General features: G+C 38.7%; 2 protein-coding genes across 2 annotated transcripts in view; both read left to right on the top strand.

Moving 5' to 3' along the window:
• The window catches only part of mfsd14bb (major facilitator superfamily domain containing 14Bb), a 669,309-nt gene that overhangs the window by 465,154 nt on the left and 176,315 nt on the right, over window positions 1–27,840 (top strand). The window lies entirely within an intron of this gene.
• LOC307132137 (piwi-like protein 1) overlaps window positions 1–27,840 on the top strand; it is a gene marked incomplete at its 3' end in the record, with an annotated part of 180,496 nt that overhangs the window by 82,952 nt on the left and 69,704 nt on the right. The gene's annotated exons all lie outside the window — the stretch shown is intronic.

Below are 27,840 nucleotides of genomic sequence, written 5' to 3'. Positions count from 1 at the left end.
ACATTAAATTGCTACATGCACAAATTCATGGAGATGTTGTGTGGTGTCATTCGCTCTCTCACAGCTCTCTTGCACAGATACATATAAAGAGAACAAAGAGGGCTTTTCTTACTATTCCGTGTAGAAAAGTTAGTTTAGGATTAGCTGGAAAAGTGCTTGACATTCTAGTCTATATTTGCAGCTCCCTAAATACAATGGCAAGCAGTTTTATAGAAGAGGCATTTAGTAGGGGTGTAACGATTCGTTTTAACAACGATACGATTCGTATCACGATTTGAGGTTGTCGATACGATTCAAGGACGATATTGGTTCATTTAGAACGATACGATCCGAAACGATTCAGTGACTTGAAATCGATTCAGTAACTTTTTAGCCAAAAATTGTGTGACTGAAATAATTATCTGGATACTGGTCAGTGCAGGTGAAGTTTCCTAGATTCCTGTTGTTTCTTGTAAGGGAATCCGGTATATCAATTAATTATGGATATAAACAAACAAGTAAACAACAATTAATGGCAAATGCATTCAAATTTTATTTGAATAAAGTGCAACCAACAGTTTAGGTTGAATTAACAGGAAGTTAACCTTTTCTGCTCTCATTTTCAATATTCAATACATATTCAATAAAAGCACAGTAAGTGCAACCAACATTTCAACAGTAGGTTAACCTGCTACTTCTGCTTTTGTTTTCCAACATAAAAATATTACAATATTAATATCAAAAATAAAGTGCAACTAACTTCTCTTCAGGTTTAATTAATAGTAAGTTTACCTGCTACTTTTGCTGTTGTTTTTCAACATTAAAATAATACAAATACAATATTAATATCAAAAATAAAGTGCAACCAACATTTCTTCAGATTGAATAAACTGGCTGAACCTGCTACTACTCTCAGTTTAATAAACAAACAATATTTAACAAAAGATAAAATGTAACCAACTACTCTTCAATGACTCTACAGATTTCTTTTTCAAAAATATCACCATGATCTGACCGCAGAACACTTCTCTGTGCGTTCACTATGTCGCCAGCTGTACTAAAACTCGCTCTGCTGGCACACTGGTGTCAGGAATGCACAGGTAACAAGCAAGGGTTGAAAGTACAGGTAGCTCTTTCTCCTGGTGGCTTGATCATTTCTCGCTCGTTGGCTTCTCCTCTGCCATGCGCCATGCTATGTTTTGTTTTCTCAAGCCCCGTTCACACCGCCAGCGACACGCAGCGACAAAGCGACACGATCCCATTCATTTCAATGAGCGCTGCTGCAGGTGCGTTGCGATGATGTCACAGATAGGCAGACTGAATCGAGTAACGTTTAACGCCTTTATCATTAAAAGTGCTAAGAAAAAACATCCATATGAAGTCTGACGTGCTTAAATCCAATGCGTTATTTCCTATGATCGATACAATCGATTGATTACCTTTTAAAACGATGTTAGATCGATATATGTCGTCCGGAAGGCCAACTTGCCGAGCACAGATTGATGTAGTTAGATCATAGGAAAATAAATCGATACATCGATGTAGTAGATTAGTGTTTCTCAACGGGGGCGGTACCGCCCCCCAGGGGGCGTTCAGAGCACAACGGGGGGCGTTGGAAGCAAGATTCTTGAAAGGGGGGCGTTCAGGTGTTCCTGGGGGGCGTTCACAAGTTTATACCAAAGATCCAGGCAAGACCAAATTAAACATGTATGCTAATTACTTGCAAAATAATGCCTACCACATTATAAAATCTGCCTGTTTAATGCGACGTAAACTATATCGTTTATTTTGCAATGACTAAAGCGCTCAATCCGGTGGTGGCTAGAATCCAGCTCTGACTGGAATCACGCAGCGGAGGAATGGGAAGTTGACAAGCCATTAAAAAAGTATTGACTTAAGAACCACAATAAATCATGTTCATATTCACTCCGGTGATGAATTTTAAAATTATTTAAACTAAATTATATTTGTATAAAGGTAAAACGTTTACATTTTTAGGCATTAATCAATGCAATGCCTAATGCCAAAATGTTTTCTTAAAAGCCCTATTCGCACGGGATTTATTGCCTGGTGACCTCTAGTCATTTGTAATAATTGCGGAGGTTGTTTGTGATCTTAATCCAGTGTGAATCGGCCATGTCTGTAATTTATAAAATTACCCCGCGAATGACCTACCATATTCCGCCGAACACACCCTGTGATAATATTAGTCCTATGCGAATCGCCATCTCTGTGATTTGGCCAGAATTTGGAGGGTCGTATATAAGTTTTACAAGGTTTTTGTTTCCTGTGCGCATTTGTATCCACATTTCGCGAAGAATGAAGGCTGCATTCATAACGCACACCGTTATAAATCCCTGTGCGGCTGTGCACATTATACTTTCACTTTAGAATTAGAGCCAATTTGGGAGCGAATTGCTTGAAAGGTGTGTTCAATATTATTATTAATGAAAAACACAAAAACAGAACAATACAATGTCAAGCTCGCTTAAATGGGTGCTTTTACATTTAGCTTTAATCTTCTGCATTCATATTGTCAGTTCCTCACTCTTGTGATAAATGAAATCTCCTGCTGCTGGTCTGTGCTCAGTTCAGTTTTTAATTGTAACTTCTGTTCTCTAACTGAACTATTTTTATTACTAGGTTATACAAAATCAAAACGACGGTGGAAAAGTGATGTAACCGGTGTAACACCGACTATCGCAACCAGAGGCGAACCAACATTGAGTGGGGGCCCCAGGCAAAATTAATCAATGAGGCCCTATTTAAATTTTTTTTTAATACAGCCTATCTTCGTTATCTAATTTTTTTACAACATACAAAAAGTAGTCAAAACACATAAAACCAATTTAAAAAAAAAAAATGTATAACAAAAATAAAAATACTAAATAAAGTGCTTTTGTTTAATTAACAAAATGTCAATCTTCATCTTCATAAGAGAAGATACAATACAATATCTTCAAAATACAGTACAACCTTCATATTTATAACCAATTGTCACCTTAAAAACGGTGCTTTGTGTGGTGGTGACAGGAACAAGAAATTATCCGACATATAGAAATATGGTTATCATTTTAATCGCTTTATTTTATTAGTTTTATATATAATAATTTATATTAGGCTAATTTAATTAGGCTGCTTAAATATATAAGCTGGGTGCTTGGAAGCGACGCGCACGCTTAAAGCTTGAGAAAAAAAACACCGGCAAAAGAAATGATTATAAATGTGTCAGAAAAAAAAAATAACAAGGAGCCATTTTATATGTTTATTATTAAACTAGTATTTTCTGAGTCAGTGTCGGCTGGAGAGATGAAGTTGACGATGCCGCCTCTCCGCTGCGCCTTGTGGACGCGCCTTTAGAGAGAAATGCACTTTTCATACGGATTACAACCAGAGAATATTTGTTTTCGATTTGAATTTGTTCGTTTAAAAGTAGACATTTCAAGCTTTCAGGCTAGATATAGTTCTCATATATATGTGAGGCAAGAAGCCTTATACGCGTAGTTTCGGTTCATTTATGAGATGCGCTGCAGACGAAAGAACGCGCGCGTCCTGTTTGCTTTCTTTATTGTATCTATTTTTAACTATTTGTTAGAGCGAGCGGCCAAGCCAAACGGATAAGTTCTCTGCTTAACAAATCAAATCAAAGGTGGCGAAAGCATTGCCTCAAAAGGCGGGGCCCCAGGCAAGTGCCTGCCTTGCCTGCCCTATTGCGACGCCTCTGATCGCAACAAGCCTAGATAACATAGCAGCACGCGGTAAGGAACTGTTGTTTTATGATACATCATATAATACAGCTAAATCTATAACGAAAAAACATTTATAAGTAGGCTATTGACATCATATCCGGGAGATAAGTCAGTAAAAACAAATAAAATCACACACTTTGCTTATCCCGTTCGAATGCATCCCGTGGGTAATTTCTAAATCACACGAGGTCCCCAGAAATACTAATCCCGTGCGAATAGGGCTAGTTCACCAAGTAGCCTAATTCACTGGTCAGGCATTATTGTTAACTCGCAAGACTGTAAGGAGAAAATGACAGTTTGACACTGTAATAACATTTAGGTAATGTATTAATTCCGCCGTCACATCTGAGCACAAAACGCTGCGTGGATAGTAGCTTATCAAGATAGTCAAAAAATAATTAATACTACAATAATTTAACGGTTCCTGTGTGTTTATTCTTGCTAGAAGCTTTTGTTTTTATTTTACTGATCATGAACACGAATTAATCATGACAAACCAAATTAGTTTTAATTTGTAGGCTATTAATTAGGCTATAGCCTACCATTGATGAAAACTGATACCAATGAATTTAGGCCTATAATTATAATATTTATTTTATTCATGAAAAATCATGATTATATAATTTATATAATTATTATATATTGAAAGTAGGCCTAAGGTTAATGATTAGAGCCCTGTGAAATCCATTAATAAATAAATAAATAAATAAATACAAATATATATATATATATATATATATATATATATATATATATATATATATATATATATATATATATATATATATATATATATATATATATATATATATATATATATATTTTGTTTTTATTTTTTCATATTCCGCTAATTTTTCCCCCTAATTCCGTCTTAATTTTTCTGGATTCTGTTTTTTGGACTCCATTTTAATGGTTAAATATTTTTTTGTAATAAAAAAAAGCATGTCTAATTAATTTAAATAATGAAACCTATCATTTTAACAAAAATTACATCTTTACGGCCTTATGAAATAGCCTGTTTTCCCCCATCCAATTCCATTTAATTTTTCAAATTCTGTTTTCAAATCAAATGAAGACATTAAATATTAATTTAATTTAAATTTTATTCATATGAAATTAAAGTTTTTTGTCAATGTGCTGCACTGAGCTTTATTGATAAAATTAAATAAAATTAAAACATGGAAGAGAACGTGATAATTCCTTAAAAATATAAGTTTTGATAATATTTTATTATTAGTATTATTGCATTGAGACTTGTCTAAATTTTACTGTACAACAGTAATATATTTCTGTCAAATTAAACCGAACTTTTATTTTGACGGGTGGCCGTTTTCTCAAATTAACGGTAAAACGTGAACAAGAATAGAGGAGAGAGGGAGAAGGAAAACGGTGGTTTTGGGAAACGCAGCCCAGTTCAGTTCGACAAAGGTCATTGGACAGGTTGGCCAACCATGTATGGAGGTGTGTGCAGGAGAGAAGGGGGAGACAATGACTTGTCTGGCAGCATTCAATGCAGAAGGCAGAAGTTTGTTTAATGCAGTTTAAATTTATGTGGCTACATAAAATTAAAATTGATGATAAATCACTATTTCCCTTTGCAGTTTGACTGGCCCATTGGTTACCTGAAACAGTGGCCCATTTTACCTGAAACAGTGGCCCATTTTACCTGAAACAGTGGCCCATTTTACCTGAAACTGCTCATGCAAAAAAAAGTTGGCACAGCTGATCTTTTAAGAACTGTAGGGCTTAAATAATTATATATTTTTTACATAATTTCAACACAAAATTATCAAAAACAGTGATTATTAATCATATTGTATTATTGTCCCAAGCGATTTACCAAAAAGTGGCCCAATTTAGCTGATATCACCCTACAAAAAAGTTATGGATTTAATAATAATATTAATAATAAGGACAATAATATTGTGAATAATATACATATTATTATTATTACAACAGAATAATAATTAGCATACATAGCTCTTTTTTGGTTGGTATGTGTGTGTGTGTGTGTGTGTGTGTGTGTGTGTGTGTGTGTGTGTGTGTGTGTGTGTGTGTGTGTGTGTGTTGTGTGTGTGTGTGTGTGTGGAGGGGTGGTGGTGGGGGGGGGGCGTTAAGAAGGGACCTGGATAATGGATAGGGGGCGCTGGCCCAAAAAAGGTTGAGAACCACTGTAGTAGATGAATCGTTACACCCCTAGTTTTTATACTGTACAAACTGTACATTCTATCCCCCTACACTACCCCTAAACCTACATATCACACACACACACACACACACACACACACACACTAACACACACACACACACACACACACACACACACACACACACACACACACACACACACACACACACACACACACACACACACACACTAACACACACACACACACACACACACACACACACACACACACACACACACACACACACACACACACACACACACACACACACACACACACACTAACACACACACACACACACACACACACACACACACACACACACACACACACAGGGCCGTTTGAAGAAATTTGGGGGCCCCAAGCAAAATGGACATAGAGACAGTGCAAATACTGTTGTTGCATATACTGTCCATAAAATTTGAAAACATTTGCAAAAAACACCACTGTATCATTAAAAAAAATTTGTAAACCTTTAACCGTTTTTAAAACATATATAAACATTACATAGATAGACGGACCAGATATTCCTAACACTTTGGGAATACTTAAGGGTTACTAGTTGGTTTGTAAACTGTCTATAAACATTATCTAGATGGTTATTATAAAGTTGCAACAGATGACTATAATACCTTGATAAATAGTTAATAAACAGTACCAGTAAAACATGTGGGCAGTACCAGTAAAACATGTAAACAGTACCAGTCAAACATGTGGGTTGTCCTGATACTGTACTTCAAAATGTAACAGTGTAAAAATTGACACAGAATAAAGTAATTGTTCAAGATCTATTGGTAACTCATAAAAATAATGTCATATTTGCATAAACTGTCACTACCGTATATATCCCGACACTAGCACACAAAGATAAGCTATGAAAAAAATAATGTTCCTCTGCCTCTTTCTGGTTAAATAATGTTTATAATAATTGTTAATATAGCATACTATATTAACTATTCCAGGTTATTTATGCATAGCATAAATAATAGTTAGTATAGCATGCTATGCCACTTTCATCAAAACATATTACAAAGCTATAGCAATCTCATGTAATTTCGTCTGTTCGAAAAAAAAAAGTTGCTCTAACTGTTCGTTACAAGCAGCATTTGCCGTCAGGCAGGTAACGATAGCTAACATAAACATATTTTTGCTAGCCTACCTGCTGCAAACTTACACTTTTTTTGTACAAGACAAGTAGAGCTATTTTATCCAGTGTAATTTATCACATACCACTATCTTGTTTTTTTTCTTATCCTCCTCTTCCTTTCTCTATTTTCTTTTCTGGCTTCCTGAAGCATAAAATTCCGCTTCAAATCCGAGGATGTTTTGTATTTTGCCGCAGCAGAGATCGCGTGGTTGGCTGGCTGCTGTCAGCGACTTCTGAGAGGGGCCCCTTAAGGGGGATCCCGATAACAGTGTCATTGCACTTTACTGCATTGACTATCAATGGGGCGCTCACACAGTTTGTCGTTTCATTTTATTCTTAACCTGTCGCTGTCTTGGGGCCCCAGGCCAGCTCGAGGCCCCAAGCAATTGCTTGGTTTGCCTGCCTTGTCGCGACGGGCCTGGTGTGTATGTGTGTGTGTGTGTGTGTGTGTGTGTGTGTGTGTGTGTGTGTGTGTGTGTGTGTGTGTGTGTGTGTGTGTGTCAGTGTCCCTTGATTAGCTGACATGAGACGCATCCACACAGACAGGACACTGACACACACACACACACACACACACACATGTTGGTGCAACAGCATTATGAGGACTCTCCATAGGCGTAATGGTTTTTATACTGTATAAACTGTATATTCTATCCCCCTACACTGCCCCTGCCCCTAAACCTAACCCTCACAGGAGACATTCTGCATTTTTACATTTTTAATAAAACATTGTTTAATATGTTTTTAAAGTGATTTGATTTACGGGGACATTTGAAATGTCCTCATAAACCACCTTGATGTTGTAATACCAGTGTAATACCCATGTCATTATACAAATTTGTGTCCTCATAAATCACATAAACAAGCACACACACACACACACACACACACACACACACACACACACACACACACACACACACACACACACACACACACACACAGACAGGACACTGACACATACACACACACACACACACACACACACACACACAGGACACTGGCATACAGCGCGCTCTCTTATGTCTTGTCGCGCTTGGAAGCATTTACATGAATAGGAGCGTGGTGATCATGTAACGCTAAGCAAAAATGGATATAAAAACGGACGCTGCGTTATTTGCGTTAAATATTTTTAATGCGTTAAGCTTCCGTTTCACGTTGACCGAGTTTGGTGGAGATTGAATAAATCGCCTACGAGGAGAACGTAAAAACTCAGACCCTGAATTATACAAATATTCACGTTCAAACAAACTAACTTTCTGTGAAAAAAGACACTTATAAACAGACACTTGTAGAAAATAATGTGAATTTTTTTTTTTTTATAAATTTGAACTATGTCAGTAAATAATGAATTTAAAGACAAATGTGTCAAAAGTGATCTTTGCAAACACAGCACATGACCTTCTGTAAAGCACATGTATAGAAAACACACTCACACTCCTCTGTTTTTAAAAAAGAGTTCTGTCTGAATGAGTACATGAAATCACGGCTGTCAGGTGAAAAGAATTGTAACTCAAATGTCATTTAGAAAATTAGTCCTGTATGAGTAGTGATATAGTGTCATAGTTCATGTCCACATTAACCACTACGTTGTAATACCAGTGTAATACCCATGTCATCATACACATTTGTGTCCTCATGAATCACATTAACAAGCACACATACAGAGAAAGGGAGTTTCAAAAATAATACAACACTGCCCCCTTTTGGTGATAGAGGGGAGGGCACACAAACAGCCAAAAACATTATTAAACTTTGACATGTTGCCATGGCAACATTTTTTGAAATATTAGGAATCCATTCATATGTCTCTATCTGTCATGTTTTCACATTATACTGATGAAGTTTGAAGTCAATCGGGTGCAAATAAGATGGGGATTCAAAGCATTTTTGAAAGTGACACACTTCCTGCTGCCAGTTGGTGGCACTATAACTTTGACTCACAAAAGTCATATCCATGTGATCGGCCTCTTACAACGAACACACAGCTGAAGTTTCATCCAAATCATTCAATGTTTGCACAAGTTATTACACACTTCCTGTTTCCCTTTTCTCGCCATAAATTCGTTGCTTCGCCACGGCCAAACCGTTTGAGTTATCAAAAATCCGCTCGCAATTTAGCATCCTCTGTGTCTTGACTTTATGCTGACCGAGTTTGGCACTGATTGAAACAATGGCCTCGGAGGAGTATATTAAATTCCAGAGCATGTGTTTTCAGAACAACCCATATCAGCTCACTTCCTGTTGGGCTGACACGTAACTTAGAGCACGAAAGTTTTTTGGCCCAATGAGGTCTATATGTGTACCGAGTTTCATACATGTACGTGCAAGTGTGTTTGATATATAGACCAAGTTTTCAGACCCCACTTTAGGGGGCGCTGTCGAGCCCCACTGCCACGCCCGGGTACCAGCTTCAGCCCGGCTCTGATGGCCGCGCATTCCGACGCCTGTGCGAAGTTTCAAGAGTTTTCGAGCATGTTAAGTGCCCCAAAAGTACCCGAGAAGTCAAAAAAAAAGAAAAAAAAAAAAAAAAGAAAAAAAAAAGAATTAAAGCTGCGAGCAGCGATGACGGGCCCAAGCCGGTGGCACCGCCACCCCGGTGGCATCAGTTTAACTGTGCACGGCAGGCAATAGGCATTTAAAATGGGAAAACATAAAAGGACTATGTCAAAGTCATCTGAATTCACCACATTAACTGCAGCAGTTGGTGCTGCTATGACCACAAACCACAACAGCCACATCTATGAGATCAATTAAATTTATATGAATTTCATGTCAGATTATGTCAAAGGTCAAATTGGAATGAGTTCAGAATACCATTCGAATGCTGATGTTGTTTTATTCTAACACTTCTCTTCATGTGTTTTTGAGCTACCTTAGCTACCATTTGTGCACCAATCTTATGCACCATAAAACATGCTTTAATTTCAATATGGGTGGTCCAATAAAATTTTTTTAATAAAAAATGTATAAATGGAGCCAAATCACAGAAACTGCAAAGATGATTTTAATATCAGTGTCAGGTAAGAGTAAGATGCGTGTCTACATTTTATGGAAGTTTATTATAAATAGCCACTTTTATAAAATCATGTGAAATTTATGTTTTAATACATTTATATTATATCAGTAAATAATTAATTTAAAGACATGTGCATCATACGTGATCTTGGCAAACACATCACATGACGTTTTTATTTCAAGTGATAGTTATTTGTGATAGCCTATATGAAAGGGTTAAATTATGATCAAGAGAGAAAGTCACACACACACACACACACACACACACACACACACAATGATAGAGTGAGAGTGAGGGGGAGGGGAAGGACTGAGAGAAAGGCACACACACAAACTCACAGGGTGAGAGAGAGACCCCCCCCCCTCCCCACACACACACACAGATAGAGAGGGGGAAGGGGAAAGACAGGCAGATGGCATTCCATAGACTTAATGGTTTGTATACTGTACAAACTGTACATTCTATCCCCCTACACTACCCCTAAGCCTACATATCGCACACACACACACACACACACACACCATAGCTGTCAACCCTCCCGTTTTTTCCGGGTTTCTCACGTATTTTAGCTCTTTTCCCGCTGTCTTCCCGTTTTAGTATTTTCCCATAAAATATCCCCTTTTTTTTTACGTTCTGATTGTGTTAACTCAGAACACGCAACTATCTGGTTTAGTGCCAGAAGACGCGAATGAGAAGTCGCGCGCACTGTGAGAAAATTTTCCGTGCACTCATCCGAGAGCGCGCACACGTCTCTCAGCGCGCAAATATTGAGTTCTCTTTCAAGTCTTGCTCTTGAATGGACAAACTCACGCAAAAAGTATGTCAACATATTGATGAGTATTCTAGCAGACATAGTCTGTATATGGCTTAAGTAAGCTTTATACAGTCCAGAAAAGACGACGCATATCCGAGGTCTTAAAGGGGCAGTAGCCTTTACTGCTGTCTGTTTAATGTCAAACAAAAGACAAGGGCATCACTCACTGCTCTTGATTGAATAACTTTTGTAAGTTTAATAGGATTAATCTTTAATTTATACAGTCATATATGCAATGTTATTTTACATTTGATCAATTTCTGTACCTGAAAACTAATGTTAGACGTACCTGAAAAACCTGAAAAGCATAGTTTATTTTATTAGTATCTTTGCTCAATAGTATTTATTTGTGCTGCTGCTTGTATTTAAATGATTTGTTCTTATTATTTTCTTTTGTTTTATTTGACAGTAGTCCTTTTTTCCCTGAACATAGCAAATACTGAACCGTACCGAAACGGGGAACCTTAAACCGTGATACAAACCGAACCGTGAGCAATCTGTACCGTTACACCCCTAGCGTAACGTATGATAAAATGACTGAAAAAAGGTTGGGAAACACTGGCTTAGGCTACTATCGAAGAAGAAGAAGACAGTTGCAGCCGCGCGGTTGGGAGGAAGAGGGAAAAAGTAGCGGGAAGTAAACTTCAAGGAGAGTATAGTAATAATAAATGATAATAAATGGAATAAATAAATAATAAATGAAAATAATAAATGTTATATTTACCCATGGCCTTCCCTGTTATACAGAAATGTAATAGTTATCAAACCTTCCTTAACTGTATAAATAATAAATGAAATATAGATGAATCATCATTAAAGCTACAATTTTCTCTGTTCCCATTGTTCTTTGAAGAACATTAATGACAGGCTGACTCCACAAAATGACTCTAATTTGCCTCTTTGAAAAATAATTCTCTAATTTAACCTTATTACTATACTAATTGTAATATAAATAATACAAATATTAGAAGAAAAATATTTTAAGTGGTCATTATTGACAATAAATATTGCACAACTAGTATTTAGTACCAAAAGATCTCCTCAAAATATTCAATAAATATTATTGAACTAAAATATAGAACATTTATTTAATTGAAAAATAGTTAAGGTGTATGGTCACATTTGACCATCAATTAGTATGAGTATGACCAATTAGTATGGAATACCTGAAGGCTAAGTACAATAAAAAACATTAACATTAATGTTAACATTGTTGCATTACTCTCCATTATAAAACGATCCTGTATGGTTGATGTAATAATCAATGCACACTATGCTGTACTGTTTACCAAAACTTGCTGCAAACCCCTGTAAAGTGGAGCTGTTGTGTATCAAGCCATTCAAATGTATTGACACAGCGCTAGAAGTATTGAGATTTCTGTGAAGCACGACTGCGCGCGCCGCCGGGAGATGATAGAGCATGTCGCAACTCCGTATGGTTTTTCAACACTCTGGCTTTAACTGTTATGCCATATTAGCGCCAAAACGCTATTTATTGTTTGAATTTCGCATTAAAACTTTAAAAAATGTAAAAGCTTAGACATTGTTTAATATCAAAAGCAGGTTTGGCAATTTGGCGTGAGATTAAGTTGGGCAGCGTGAGAGCGTGAGACAGAGCCTGAAAGCGTGAGTGTCACGCCAAATGCGTGAGAGTTGGCAACCCTAGGCAAAAGAGAACTCGATGTGAGCAGGAAACTGACGCGAGTCTATCTATGCATCGAGTGTGTGTGTGTGTGTGTGTGTGTGTGTGTGTGTGTGTGTGTGTGTGTGTGTGTGTGTGTGTCAGTGTCCCTTGAATAGCTGACATGAGACGCATCCACACAGACAGGACACTGACACACACACATACACATACACACACACACACACACACACAGACAGGACACACACACACACACACACACACAGACAGGACACTAACACACACACAGACAGGACACTGGCATACAGCGCGCTCTCTTGTGTCTTGTCGCGCTTGGAAGCATGTACATGAATAGGAGCGTGATCATGTAACGCTAAGCAAAAATGGATATAAAAACGGACGCTGTGTTATTTGCGTTAAATATTTTTAATGCGTTAAGCTTCCGTTTCACGTTGACCGAGTTTGGTGGAGATTGAATAAATCACCTACGAGGAGAACGTAAAAACTCAGACCCTGAATTATACAAATATTCACGTTCAAACAAAAACTTTCTGTGAAAAAAAGACACTTATAAACAGACACTTGTAGAAAATAATGTGAATTTTTTAAAAAAATAAATTTGAACTATGTCAGTAAATAATGAATTTAAAGACAAATGTGTCAAAAGTGATCTTTGCAAACACAGCACATGACCTTCTGTAAAGCACATGTATAGAAAACACACTCACACTCCTCTGTTTTAAAAAAAGAGTTCTGTCTGAATGAGTACATGAAATCACGGCTGTCAGGTGATAAGAATTGTAACTCAAATGTGATTTAGAAAATGAGTTCTGTAGTGATATAGTGTCATAGTTCATGTCCACATTAACCACTACGTTGTAATACCAATAGCCATGTCATCATACACATTTGTGTCCTCATAAATCACATAAGCAAGCACAGAGAGAGAGAGAGAGAGAAAGGGAGTTTCAAAAATAATACAACACTGCCCCCTTTTGGTGATAGAGGGGAGGGCACACAAACAGTCAAAAACATTATTAAACTTTGACATGTTGCCATGGCAGCATTATTTGAAATATCAGGAATTCATTCATATGTCTCTATCTGTCATGTTTTCACATTATACTGATGAAGTTTGAAGTCAATCGTGTGAAAATAAGATGGTGATTCAAAGCATTTTTGAAAGTGACACACTTCCTGCTGCCAGTTGGTGGCGCTATAACTTTGACTCACAAAAGTCATATCCATGTGATCGGCCTCTTACAACGAACACACAGCTGAAGTTTCATCCAAACCAGTCAATGTTTGCACAAGTTAAAACACACTTCCTGTTTCCCTTTTCTCGCCATAAATTCGTTGCATCGCCACGGCCAGACTTTTCGAGATATCAAAAATCCGCTCGCAATTTAGCATCCTGGATATGTTCACTTAATGCTGACCGAGTTTGGCAATGATCGAAACAATGGTCTCGGAGGAGTATATTAAATTCCAGAGCATGCGTTTTCCGTACAACCCATAATAGCTCACTTCCTGTTGGGCTGACGCATAACTTAGAGCACGAAAGTTGTTCGGCCCGATGAGATCTATATGTGTACCAAGTTTCAAACATGTACGTGCAAGTGTGTTTGATATATGGACCAAGTTTTCAGACCCCACTTTAGGGGGCGCTGTCGAGCCCCCCTGCCACGCCCGGGTACCAGCTTCAGCCCGGCTCTGATGGCCGCGCATTCCGACGCCTGTGCGAAGTTTCAAGAGTTTTCGAGCATGTTAAGTGCCCCAAAAGTACCCGAGAAGTCGAAAAAAAAAAAAAAAAAAAAAAAAAAAACAAAGAATTAAAGCTGCGAGCAGCGATGACGGGCCCAAGCCGGTGGCACCGCCACGCCGGTGGCATCAGCATAACTGTGCACGGCAGGCAATATGCATTTAAACAGGATAATTTTTTTAAATCGCTCGAATATGTCACATTAACCGCAGCAGCTGGTGCCACTATCACCACAAGCCACACCCATGATGTCATTTAAATGTAGATGATTTTTAATGTCATGGGATGAAATAGATCTCTTTCAAATATGTGAAAAGTTATCTTTTCCTGCTCAAAATGTTATAAGTCCAGAAGGCCAGTATTTAATTCAAGGTATTTGTATAGTTCTTTTTTTACTTATTCACAAGTGATAGTTATTTGTGATAGTCTATGATATGAAAGGGGTAAATTATCATCATCAAGAGAGAAAGGCACACACACAAACTCACAGGGTGAGAGAGAGACCCCACACACACACACACACACCCAGGGTGAGCCTGAGAGTGAGGGGGGAGGGGAAGGACTGAGAGAGAGGCAATCTGCACATTGAACAAGATTCACAAGATTTTAACAACAAAAAGAAATAAAATCTAAATGGTGGGAGAAAGTTTTTTTTTACTTCAATCTCTGAAAACATTATTTTGAATATATTTGAAATCACAGATGTTGGGTGATGAGAATTGTAACTCAAATATAATTTAGAAAACTAGTCCTGTCTGAATAGTGATATGTCAGTGAGATCAGCTCGGGCGCGCACACCGTCTATGGGTGATGTCACGTATTTTGCGAAATGCGCAGTTAGGTGATGTGTCGCCCTCCACACGTTGCGAAACAGACTCCGAAATGGGGAAATGTAAATTTGCGGACTCCTGGTTGGAGTAGGATGAGTTTAAACAATGACCGCAGGGTTTTTCTATGGTTTTTCCTGCATAGCGGCCGCCTCCGTCACATTTCGTGCCACCTCCGTCTGTCGACAAAACTCAAGACAGGCAGTCACTTGCTCAGATTAGGCATGTCGTGGTAATTAAATAATCATCAGAAATATATATTGTCACATGATCTTTCAGCAATCATTATTAGTATTTTATGATTTGCTAGTACAAAGTCATCTAAAGCCATTCCATAGCTGAATGTCTTTCCTCCGCTGTAGCTGTCAATCATTCTCCGTTCAGCATTCAAACTGCGCGTCGTGTTTGGTTACAGTCAGTCAGCTGCTCGGTAAAGCTCACTCCAAGATGATATATTCCCGTTATAATACTTGATAAGCAGATAAAATAATTTATCTTCCTGGAGTTTATCTAGCGGTTTCTGAACGATGTTGTGCTCCCTACCCGGGTGACAACACAAGGCATCACACGCACAATAACCGGAATTTAAAACTGTGAAGAAACCGACCGATATACATAGTAGACTAGGATTTGTGCGCTCAACGCTCATCGTCTCTTTATGCCGTGAACTTTTTAATGTGCACTCGCGCTGCACTGCACCCTCTGACTCCATGTTGCTTTAAGCGCATCATTCTGCACCCGGGATGCGCATAAGCGCATTGTGCCGCGCTTTCATATATTTTCATAGTTTTGTGCACTTAAAGATGATTAAAAAAAATCTTGTTCTCACGTATCTATCATATATTTGTTGCCCCTTTACAGAGCTGCACATTACGTTTACAATAAACTATAAATCTTGAAATGTTATATTATTTGTGTAGGCCCATATAATTATTTACATTCATATATAAATTAAATATAAATAGTTTTTTTTATAAATGTATTTAATAAGAACACAAAGTAATTTGTACCTTTTCATTAACATTTTTAGATTTTATAAAATTAGTCCAGAGATGTTTTTTCAAGAATTACTTTTTGTAATTGCAAATTTTTTTAACTATCCACTCACCTAATTTAATATATATTTTTGTTATAGCTTATGATTATATATTTTTATTTTATTGCTCAACAGTAGTTCTCATCGCCGATGAGGTCTTTAAATATTTTGAGAAGGTCTTAAAAAAGTCTTAAAAAGGTATTAAAATTTACTTCAGGATTCCTGCATATACCCTGCATATGCATCATATGTGATCTTGGCAAACACAGCACATGACATTTTTATTTAAAATTAGAAAGTTTTAAATTAGTTAAATTAGATTAGTTAAATTAGAAAGTTGTCCGGCTCGAAGAGAACAATATATGTACGGGGACACATGAAATGTCTACAAATGTATGTCCTCAGAAATCACAGAAGCACACACACACACACACACACACACACACACACACACACACACACACACACACACACACACACACACACACACACACACACACACACACCACACACAGAGAGAGAGAGAGAGAGAGAGAGAGAGAAACAAGGTTTTTTTTTATCCTGCTTCAAAACTACGACAATGCTGCCATCGTGTGTTCATTGAGGGAAGGGCAGCACACATTCCCCTTTTTTGTCCTTATTTAATCCCTTGCCATGGAAACACCGTTTGAGATATCCAATATCCGTTCACATTTTAGCATCTTCAGTATCTTTGTTTCATGTTGACCGAGTTTGGTGGAGATTGAATAAATCGCCTACGAGGAGAACGTAAAAACTCAGACCCCGATTTAACCAAAAATTTACCTTCAAACCAAAATATCTGACTTCCTGTTGGTCGGAGCTAATGACTGTAAATTAGAAAGTTGTCCGGCTCGATGAGGTCAATATATATACTGAGTTTGGTGATTGTAGATGAAACGAAGCCCTTCACTTTTGTCAAAAGGTGGCGCTAGAGAGCCCCTCATCCCCGCCCGTTTCTGAGGCTTTGCCCATGTGTACTGACTGACATCTCTGATGTGTGTGTTGAGTTTCAAGCAGTTTCAAGCAATTTCAAGCATGCTAAGAGCCTCAGAACAGCCAAAAGATTATTAAACTTTGACACGTTGCCATGGCAACAGTATTTGAAATTTCAGGAATCCATTTCATACGTCTCTATCTGTCATGTTTTCACATTATACTGATGAAGTTTGAAATAAATCTGGTGAAAATAAGATGGTGATTCAAAGCATTTTTGAAAGTGACACACTTCCTCCTGCCAGTTGGTGGCGCTATAACTTTGACTCACAAAAGTCATATCCATGTGATCGGCTTCTTATAACAAACACACAGCTGAAGTTTCATCCAAACCAGTCAATGTTTGCACAAGTTATAACACACTTCCTGTTTCCCTTTTCTCGCCATAAATTCGTTGCATCGCCACGGCCAGACTTTTCGAGATATCAAAAATCCGCTCGCAATTTAGCATCCTGAATATGTTCACGTAATGCTGACCGAGTTTGGCAATGATCGAAACAATGGCCTCGGAGGAGTATATTAAATTCCAGAGCATGCGTTTTCCGAACAACCCATAATAACTCACTTCCTGTTGGGCTGACACATAACTATGAGCACGAAAGTTGTTCGGCCCGATGAGGTCTATATGTGTACCGAGTTTCATACATGTACGTGCAAGTGTGTTTGATATATGGACCAAGTTTTCAGACCCCACTTTAGGGGGCGCTGTCGAGCCCCCCTGCCACGCCCGGGTACCAGCTTCAGCCCGGCTCTGATGGCCGCGCATTCCGACGCCTGTGCGAAGTTTCAAGAGTTTTCGAGCATGTTAAGTGCCCCAAAAGTACCCGAGAAGTCGAAAAAAAAAAAAAAAAAAAAAAAAAAAAAAAAAACAAAGAATAATCTGAGGAAGAACAATAGGGCTCTGCGCCCTTTCAGGGCTTGGGCCCTAATAATCTGAGGAAGAACAATAGGGCTCTGCGCCCTTTCAGGGCTTGGGCCCTAATAATCCTTAGGGGAACAATAGGGCTCTGCGCCCTTTGGGCTTGGGCCCTAATAATAATTAAAGCTGCGAGCAGCGATGACGGGCCCAAGCCGGTGGCACCGCCACGCCGGTGGCATCAGCTTAACTGTGCACGGCAGGCAATATGCATTTAAACAGGAGAATATTTTAGAATCGCTCGAATATGCCACATTTACTGCAGCAACTGGTGCCACTATCACCACAAGCCACACCCATGATGTAATTTAAATCTAGATTAATTTTAATGTTATAGGATAAAATAAATAAAAGTTATATTTTCCTGCTCAAAATTTTGTAAGTCCAGAAGGCCAGTATTTAATTCAAGGTGTTTGTAGTTCTTTTTGACTTATTCACACTAAAGTGATAGTTTTTTGTGATAGTCTATGATACGAAAGGGGTAAATTATCATTCCGAGAGAGAAAGGCACACACACAAACTCACAGGGTGAGAGAGACACCCCCCCCCACACACACACACACACACACACACACCACACACACACGTGCGCGCACACAATCAAACACACACACACCCAGGGTGAGCCTGAGAGTGAGGGGGGAGGGGAAGGACTGAGAGAGAGGCACTCTGCACATTGAACCAGGTTCACAAGATTTTAACAACAAAAAGAAATAAAATCTAAATGGTGGGAGAAAGTTTTTTTTATTTCACTCTCTGAAAAAAATATGTTGAATATATTTGAAATCAATGTGTGAGAAAGTCACACACACACACACACACACACACACACACACACACACACACACACACACACACACACACACACACACACACACACACACACACACACACACACACACACACACACACACAATGATAGAGGGAGAGTGAGGGGGAGGGGAAGGACTGAGAGAAAGGCACACACACATACTCACAGGGTGAGAGAGAGAGCCCCCCCCCCCCTCCACACACACACACACACACACACACACAGAGAGAGTGATAGAGAGGGGGAAGGGGAAAGACAGGCGGAGGGCATTCCATAGACTTAATGGTTTTTATACTGTACAAACTGTAAATTCTATCCCCCTACACTACCCCTAAGCCTACATATCGCACACACACACACACACACACACACACACACACACACACACACACACACACACACACACTACCCCTAAACCTACCATCACAGAAAACATTCTGCATTTTTACATTTTTATTAAAACATTGTTTAGTATGCTTTTAAAGCTATTTTGATTTACGGGGACACATGAAATGTCTTCATAAACCATGATTATGTTGTAATAAACACCCCTCCAACACACCCATTTCTGAGGCTTTGCCCATTTCCACTGACTGACATCTCTGATGTGTGTGTTGAGTTTCAAGCAATTTCAAGCATGCTAAGAGCCTCAAAAACAGCCAAAAGATGATTAAACTTTGACACACTGCCATGGCAACAGTATGTAAAATATCAGGAATCCATTCGTATGTCTACATCTGCCATGTTTTGTCATTATACTGATGAAGTTTGAAGTAAATCGGGTGAAAACAAAACAGTGATTTAGCATTTTTGAAAGTGACACACTTCCTGCTGCCAGTTGGTGGACACACACACACACACACACACACACACACACACACACACACGTACGTTTGTTTTTGTGAAATGTGAGGACATTCCATAGGCGTAATGGTTTTTATACCGTACAAACCGTATTTTCTATCCCCTTACACTGCCCCTAAACCTACCCATCACACACACACACACACACACACACACACACACACACACACACACACACTGCCCCTGCCCCTAAACCTAGCCCATCACAGGAGACTGTGCAGTTCACTTTCTGTGAAAAAAACCTTGTTCTGTGTGATTTATAAGCATTTTGAAAAGTGAGGACATGGGGAACGTCCTCATATTTCACCCTCTTTTTGTAATATGTCATACCCATGTCATTATACACATTTGTGTCCTGATATTTCACAAAAACATGCCCACACACACACACACACACACACACAGACACACAAACCCCTTAAAGCTATTTCATTTATGGGACACAGGAAATATTCTCATAAACCATGTTTTCATTGTAATTTGTAGTATATTTTTAAAGCTACTTGGTTACATTTTAATAATACATTATTTAGTATGTTTTTAAAGATATTTTTATTATGTGGACACATGAAATGTCCTCATTAACCACTACGTTGTAATAACAGTGTAATACCCATGTCATTATACAAATTTGTGTCCCTAATAAATCACATAAACAAGCACACACACACACACACACACACACACACACACACACACACACACACATACACACACACACACACACACACACGGAGAGAGAGTTTCAAAAATAACAACACTGCTACCTTTTAGTGAGGGGAGGGCAGACAGAGAATAAATATTCAGAAGAAATATATTAAATAAAATAAATATATTGATCTGAAAAATAGTATGATTATTTTAAAGCTATTTGGTTACATTTTAACAAAACATTGTTTTAGTATGTTTTTAAACACACACACATACACGTTGTAATACCAGTGTAATACCCATGTCATTATACAAATTTGTGTCCTCATAAATCACAAACAAGAGAGAGAGAGAGAGAGAGAAACAAGTTTTTTTTTATCCTGCTTCAAAACTAATACAATGCTGCCATCTTGTGTTCATTGAGGGGAGAGCAGCAGACACAGAGAATTTCTGTTCCCCTTTTTTGTCCTTATTTAATTCCTTGCCATGGAAACACCGTTTGAGATATCCAATATCCGTTCACATTTTAGCATCTTCAGTATCTTTGTTTCATGTTGACCGAGTTTGGTGGAGATTGAATAAATCGCCTACGAGGAGAACGTAAAAACTCAGACCCCGATTTAACCAAACATTCACCTTCAAACCAAAATATCTGACTTCCTGTTGGTCGGAGCTAATGACTGTAAATTAGAAAGTTGTCCGGCTCGATGAGGTCAATATATATACTGAGTTTGGTGATTGTAGATGAAACGAAGCCCTTCACTTTTGTCAAAAGGTGGCGCTAGAGAGCCCCTCATCCCCGCCCGTTTCTGAGGCTTTGCCCATGTGTACTGACTAACATCTCTGATGTGTGTGTTGAGTTTCAAGCAGTTTCAAGCAATTTCAAGCATGCTAAGAGCCTCAGAACAGCCAAAAGATTATTAAACTTTGACACGTTGCCATGGCAACAGTATTTGAAATTTCAGGAATCCATTTCATACGTCTCTATCTGTCATGTTTTCACATTATACTGATGAAGTTTGAAATAAATCTGGTGAAAATAAGATGGTGATTCAAAGCATTTTTGAAAGTGACACACTTCCTGCTGCCAGTTGGTGGCGCTATAACTTTGACTCACAAAAGTCATATCCTTGTGATCGGCCTCTTACAACGAACACACAGCTGAAGTTTCATCCAAACCAGTCAATGTTTGCACAAGTTAAAACACACTTCCTGTTTCCCTTTTCTCGCCATAAATTCGTTGCATCGCCACGGCCAGACTTTTCGAGATATCAAAAATCCGCTCGCAATTTAGCATCCTGGATATGTTCACTTAATGCTGACCGAGTTTGGCAATGATCGAAACAATGGCCTCGGAGGAGTATATTAAATTCCAGAGCATGCGTTTTCCGAACAACCCATAATAGCTCACTTCCTGTAGGGCTGACGCATAACTTAGAGCACGAAAGTTGTTCGGCCCGATGAGGTCTATATGTGTACCAAGTTTCATACATGTACGTGCAAGTGTGTTTGATATATGGACCAAGTTTTCAGACCCCACTTTAGGGGGCGCTGTCGAGCCCCCCTGCCACGCCCGGGTACCAGCTTCAGCCCGGCTCTGATGGCCGCGCATTCCGACGCCTGTGCGAAGTTTCAAGAGTTTTCGAGCATGTTAAGTGCCCCAAAAGTACCCGAGAAGTCGAAAAATAAAATAAAAAAAAAAACAAAGAATAATCCTTAGGGGAACAATAGGGCTCTGCGCCCTTTGGGCTTGGGCCCTAATAATCCTAAGGAAAACAATAGGACTCTGCGCCCTTTGGGCTTGGGCCCTAATTAGGGCCCAAGCCCTGAAAGGGCGCAGAGCCCTATTGTTCCCCTAAGGATTATTAGGGCTCAAGCCTGAAAGGGCGCAGAGCCCTATTGTTTTCCTTAGGATTATTATTAGGGCCCAAGCCCTGAAAGGGCGCAGAGCCCTATTGTTCTTCCTCAGATTATTCTTTGTTTTTTTTTTTTTTTTTTTTTTTTTTTTTTTTTTTCGACTTCTCGGGTACTTTTGGGGCACTTAACATGCTCGAAAACTCTTGAAACTTCGCACAGGCGTCGGAATGCGCGGCCATCAGAGCCGGGCTGAAGCTGGTACCCGGGCGTGGCAGGGGGGCTCGACAGCGCCCCCTTAAGTGGGGTCTGAAAACTTGGTCCATATATCAAACACACTTGCACGTACATGTATGAAACTCGGTACACATATAGACCTCATCGGGCCAAACAACTTTCGTGCTCATAGTTATGCGTCAGCCCAACAGGAAGTGAGCTATAATCGGTTGTTCGGAAAACCCATGCTCTGGAATTTAATATACTCCTCCGAGGCCATTGTTTCGATCATCGCCAAACTCGGTCAGCATGAAGAGAACATATCCAGGATGCTAAATTGCGAGCGGATTTTTGATATCTCAAATGGTGTGGCCGTGGCGAAGCAACGAATTTATGGCGAGAAAAGGGAAACAGGAAGTGTGTTATAACTTGTGCAAACATTGACTGATTTGGATGAAACTTCAGCTGTGTGTTTGTTGTAAGAGGCCGATCACATGGATATGACTTTTGTGAGTCAAAGTTATAGCGCCACCAACTGGCAGCAGGAAGTGTGTCACTTTCAAAAATGCTTTGAATCACCATCTTATTTTCACCCCATTTACTTCAAACTTCATCAGTATAATGTGAAAACATGAGAGATAGAGACGTATGAAATGGATTCCTGAAATTTCAAATACTGTTGCCATGGCAACGTGTCAAAGTTTAATAATCTTTTGGCTGTTCTGAGGCTCTTAGCATGTTTGAAATTGCTTGAAACTGCTTGAAACTCAACACACACATCAGAGATGTCAGTCAGTACACATGGACAAAGCCTCAGAAACGGGCGGGGATGAGGGGTTCTCTAGCGCCACCTTTTGACAAAAGTGAAGGGCTTCGTTTCATCTACAATCACCAAACTCAGTATATATATTGACCTCATCGAGCCGGACAACTTTCTAATTTACAGTCATTAGCTCCGACCAACAGGAAGTCAGATATTTTGGTTTGAAGGTAAATTTTTGGTTAAATCGGGGTCTGAGTTTTTACGTTCTCCTCGTAGGCGTTTTATTCAATCTCCACCAAACTCGGTCAACATGAAACAAAGATACTGAAGATGCTAAAATGTGAACGGATATTGGATATCTCAAACGGTGTTTCCATGGCGAGGGATTAAATAAGGACAAAAAAGGGGAACAGAAATTCTCTGTCTGCTGCTCTCCCCTCAATGAACACAAGATGGCAGCATTGTATTAGTTTTGAAGCAGGATAAAAAAAAAACTTGTTTCTCTCTCTCTCTCTCTCTCTCTCTCTCTCTCTTGTTTGTGATTTATGAGGACACAAATTTGTATAATGACATGGGTATTACACTGGTATTACAACGTGTATGTGTGTGTGTTTAAAAACATACTAAAACAATGTTTTATTAAAATGTAACCAAATAGCTTTAAAATAATCATACTATTTTTCAGATCAATATATTTATTTTATTTAATATATTTCTTCTGAATATTTATTCTCTGTCTGCCCTCCCCTCACTAAAAGGTGGCAGTGTTGTGTTATTTTTTAAACTCTCTTTCTGTGTGTGTGTGTGTGTGTGTGTGTGTGTGTGTGTGTGTGTGTGTGTGTGTGTGTGTGTGTGTGTGTGTGTGTGTGTGTGGGTGTGTGTGTGTGTGTGTGTGTGTGTGTGTGGTGTGTGTGTGTGTGTGTGTGTGTGTGTGTGTGTGTGCAGGCCCGTCGCGACAAGGCAGGCAAACCAAGCAATTGCTTGGGGCCTCGAGCTGGCCTGGGGCCCCAAGACAGCGACAGGTTAAGAATAAAATGAAACGACAAACTGTGTGAGCGCCCCATTGATAGTCAATGCAGTAAAGTGCAATGACACTGTTATCGGGATCCCCCTTAAGGGGCCCCTCTCAGAAGTCGCTGACAGCAGCCAGCCAACCACGCGATCTCTGCTGCGGCAAAATACAAAATCTTCGGATTTTAAGCGGAATTTTATGCTTCAGGAAGCCAGAAAAGAAAATAGAGAAAGGAAGAGGAGGATAAGAAAAAACAAGATAGTGGTATGTGATAAATTACACTGGATAAAATAGCTCTACTTGTCTTGTACAAAAATGGTGTAAGTTTGCAGCAGGTAGGCTAGCAAAAATATGTTTATGTTAGCTATCGTTACCTGCCTGACGGCAAATGCTGCTTGTAACGAACAGTTAGTGCAACTTTTTTTTCGAAAAGACGGAATGACATGAGATCGCTATAGCTTTGTAATAGGTTTTGATGAAAGTGGCATAGCATGCTCTACTAACTATTATTTATGCTATGCATAAATAACCTGGAATAGTTAATATAGCATGCTATATTAACAATTATTATAAACATTATTTAACCAGAAAGAGGCAGAGGAACATGATTTTTTTCATAGCTTATCTTAATGTGCTAGTGTCGGGATATATACGGTAGTGACAGTTTATGCAAATATGACATTATTTTTATGAGTTACCAATAGATCTTGAACAATTACTTTATTCTGTGGCAATTTTTACACTATTACATTTTGAAGTACAGTATCAGGACAACCCACATGTTTGACTGGTACTGTTTATTAACTATTTATCAAGGTATTATAGTCATCGGTTGCAACTTTATAATAACCATCCAGATAATGTTTATAGACAGTTTACAAAACAACTAGTAACCCTTAAGTATTCCCAAAGTGTTAGGAATATCTGGTCCGTCTATCTATGTAAAAGTAATGTTTATAGATGTTTAAAAAATGGTTACTTAAAGGTTTAAAAAAAAAATTATGATACAGTGGTGTTTTTTGCAAATGTTTTCAAATTTTATGCACAGTATTTGCAACAACAGTATTTGCACTGTAAACCTTTTTATTAATATAAAGTGTAGGTGAACTTAAACTGTATGGCTATGCTGGTATGCTGTGTGTGTGTGTGTGTGTGTGTGTGTGTGTGTGTCAGTGTCCTATCTGTGTGGATGCGTCTCATGTCAGCTAATCAAGGGACACTGACACACACACACACACACACACACACACACACTCGACGCATAGATAGACTCGCGTCAGTTTCCTGCTCTCATCGAGTTCTCTTTTGCTCTTGAACAAACAATAACACAGAGGATTGTGAGTATTCTCATATTCGAGTCTTAAATTAGTTAAATAACGTCTTAAATGAACTTAAAGAGTTGTGAGGAAATGAGATGCGCGGGACAGCGCGTGAGATCCACGGCTGTTCTTAAAGTGACAGGAGCACTGATGATGCCTGTCATTAATGTTCATCAAAGAACAACGGGAACAGAGAAAATTGTAGCTTTAATGATGATTCATCTATATTTCATTTATTATTTATGCAGTTAAGGAAGGTTTGATAACTATTACATTTCTGTATAACAGGGAAGGCCATGGGTAAATATAACATTTATTATTTTGGTGATTTAGGTAAAATGGTTTAAAAAAAACACAGCAGAACCACAGCGCATCTGATATGACTGGCATAACGCTGGCGAAGTTAGGGACCGTCTGCAAAGTTACATACAACATTGAAACGTGTATAACGTTACCAAACTTCACTAGCATTTAAAGAGAATGACAGTCATAAAACTGACTGTAAAGTGTTCATCTAGGTGTCAGGCATGATGCACACATTTTGATATTTAATAAAATAAACTGTCAAATCATATGGAAATATGGATATGCATTATTTCACTTGGATACTGTTTGGGCTCTAACACAAAATATGCTTGATTTAAATGCATCGTAGCTGAACACTGATGAGAATATTTATTGAGAATATATTTACAGAGATAATATTAGAGATTATATTTACGACAAATTATTATTATTTATGCGTTATGCGTTGCTATTGACGACGGCCATTAAGTAAAGAAATCCCACAGAATCTAGCTTAAAAAAGTGCTTAGAGCTGCTTTAGTTATTTGTTGTTTGTTTAATTTCAAATATAAAACTTGTTGAAATGTTTTAAGTGTGTGCATCTGTTCTTTTTGAACACTTTCATCTTGTTTGAACAAAACCGTGATAATATTGATAACCGTGATAATTTGGGTCACTATAATCGTGATGTTAAATTTCCATACCGTTTCATCCCTACTTTAGTGTGAATAAGTAAAAAAGAACTACAAACACCTTGAATTAAATACTGGCCTTCTGGACTTACAAAATTTTGAGCAGGAAAATATAACTTTTATTTATTTTATCCTATGATATTAAAATTAATCTAGATTTAAATTACATCATGGGTGTGGCTTGTGGTGATAGTGGCACCAGTTGCTGCGGTAAATGTGGCATATTCGAGCGATTCTAAAATATTCTCCTGTTTAAATGCATATTGCCTGCCGTGCACAGTTAAGCTGATGCCACCGGCGTGGCGGTGCCACCGGCTTGGGCCCGTCATCGCTGCTCGCAGCTTTAATTAGGGCCCAAGCCCTGAAAGGGCGCAGAGCCCTATTGTTCTTCCTCAGATTATTCTTTGTTTTTTTTTTTTTTTTTTTTTTTTTTTTTTTTTTCGACTTCTCGGGTACTTTTGGGGCACTTAACATGCTCGAAAACTCTTGAAACTTCGCACAGGCATCGGAATGCGCGGCCATCAGAGCCGGGCTGAAGCTGGTACCCGGGCGTGGCAGGGGGGCTCGACAGCGCCCCCTTAAGTGGTGTCTGAAAACTTGGTCCATATATCAAACACACTTGCACGTACATGTATGAAACTCGGTACACATATAGACCTCATCGGGCCAAACAACTTTCGTGCTCATAGTTATGCGTCAGCCCAACAGGAAGTGAGCTATAATCGGTTGTTCGGAAAACCCATGCTCTGGAATTTAATATACTCCTCCGAGGCCATTGTTTCGATCATCGCCAAACTCGGTCAGCATGAAGAGAACATATCCAGGATGCTAAATTGCGAGCGGATTTTTGATATCTCAAACGGTTTGGCCGTGGCGAAGCAACGAATTTATGGCGAGAAAAGGGAAACAGGAAGTGTGTTATAACGTCAGCAAACATTGACTGATTTGGATGAAACTTCAGCTGTGTGTTCGTTGTAAGAGGCCGATCACATGGATATGACTTTTGTGAGTCAAAGTTATAGCGCCACCAACTGGCAGCAGGAAGTGTGTCACTTTCAAAAATGCTTTGAATCACCATCTTATTTTCACCCCATTTACTTCAAACTTCATCAGTATAATGTGAAAACATGACAGATAGAGACGTATGAAATGGATTCCTGAAATTTCAAATACTGTTGCCATGGCAACGTGTCAAAGTTTAATAATCTTTTGGCTGTTTTGAGGCTCTTAGCATGCTTGAAATTGCTTGAAACTGCTTGAAACTCAACACACACATCAG

This window comes from Gobio gobio (genome assembly GCF_949357685.1).
Source record: "Gobio gobio genome assembly, chromosome: 10".
NCBI classification, from domain to species: Eukaryota; Metazoa; Chordata; class Actinopteri; order Cypriniformes; family Gobionidae; genus Gobio; species Gobio gobio.
Note: the sequence above shows the minus strand (reverse complement) of the source record. Positions and strands in the feature narration are given on the sequence as shown.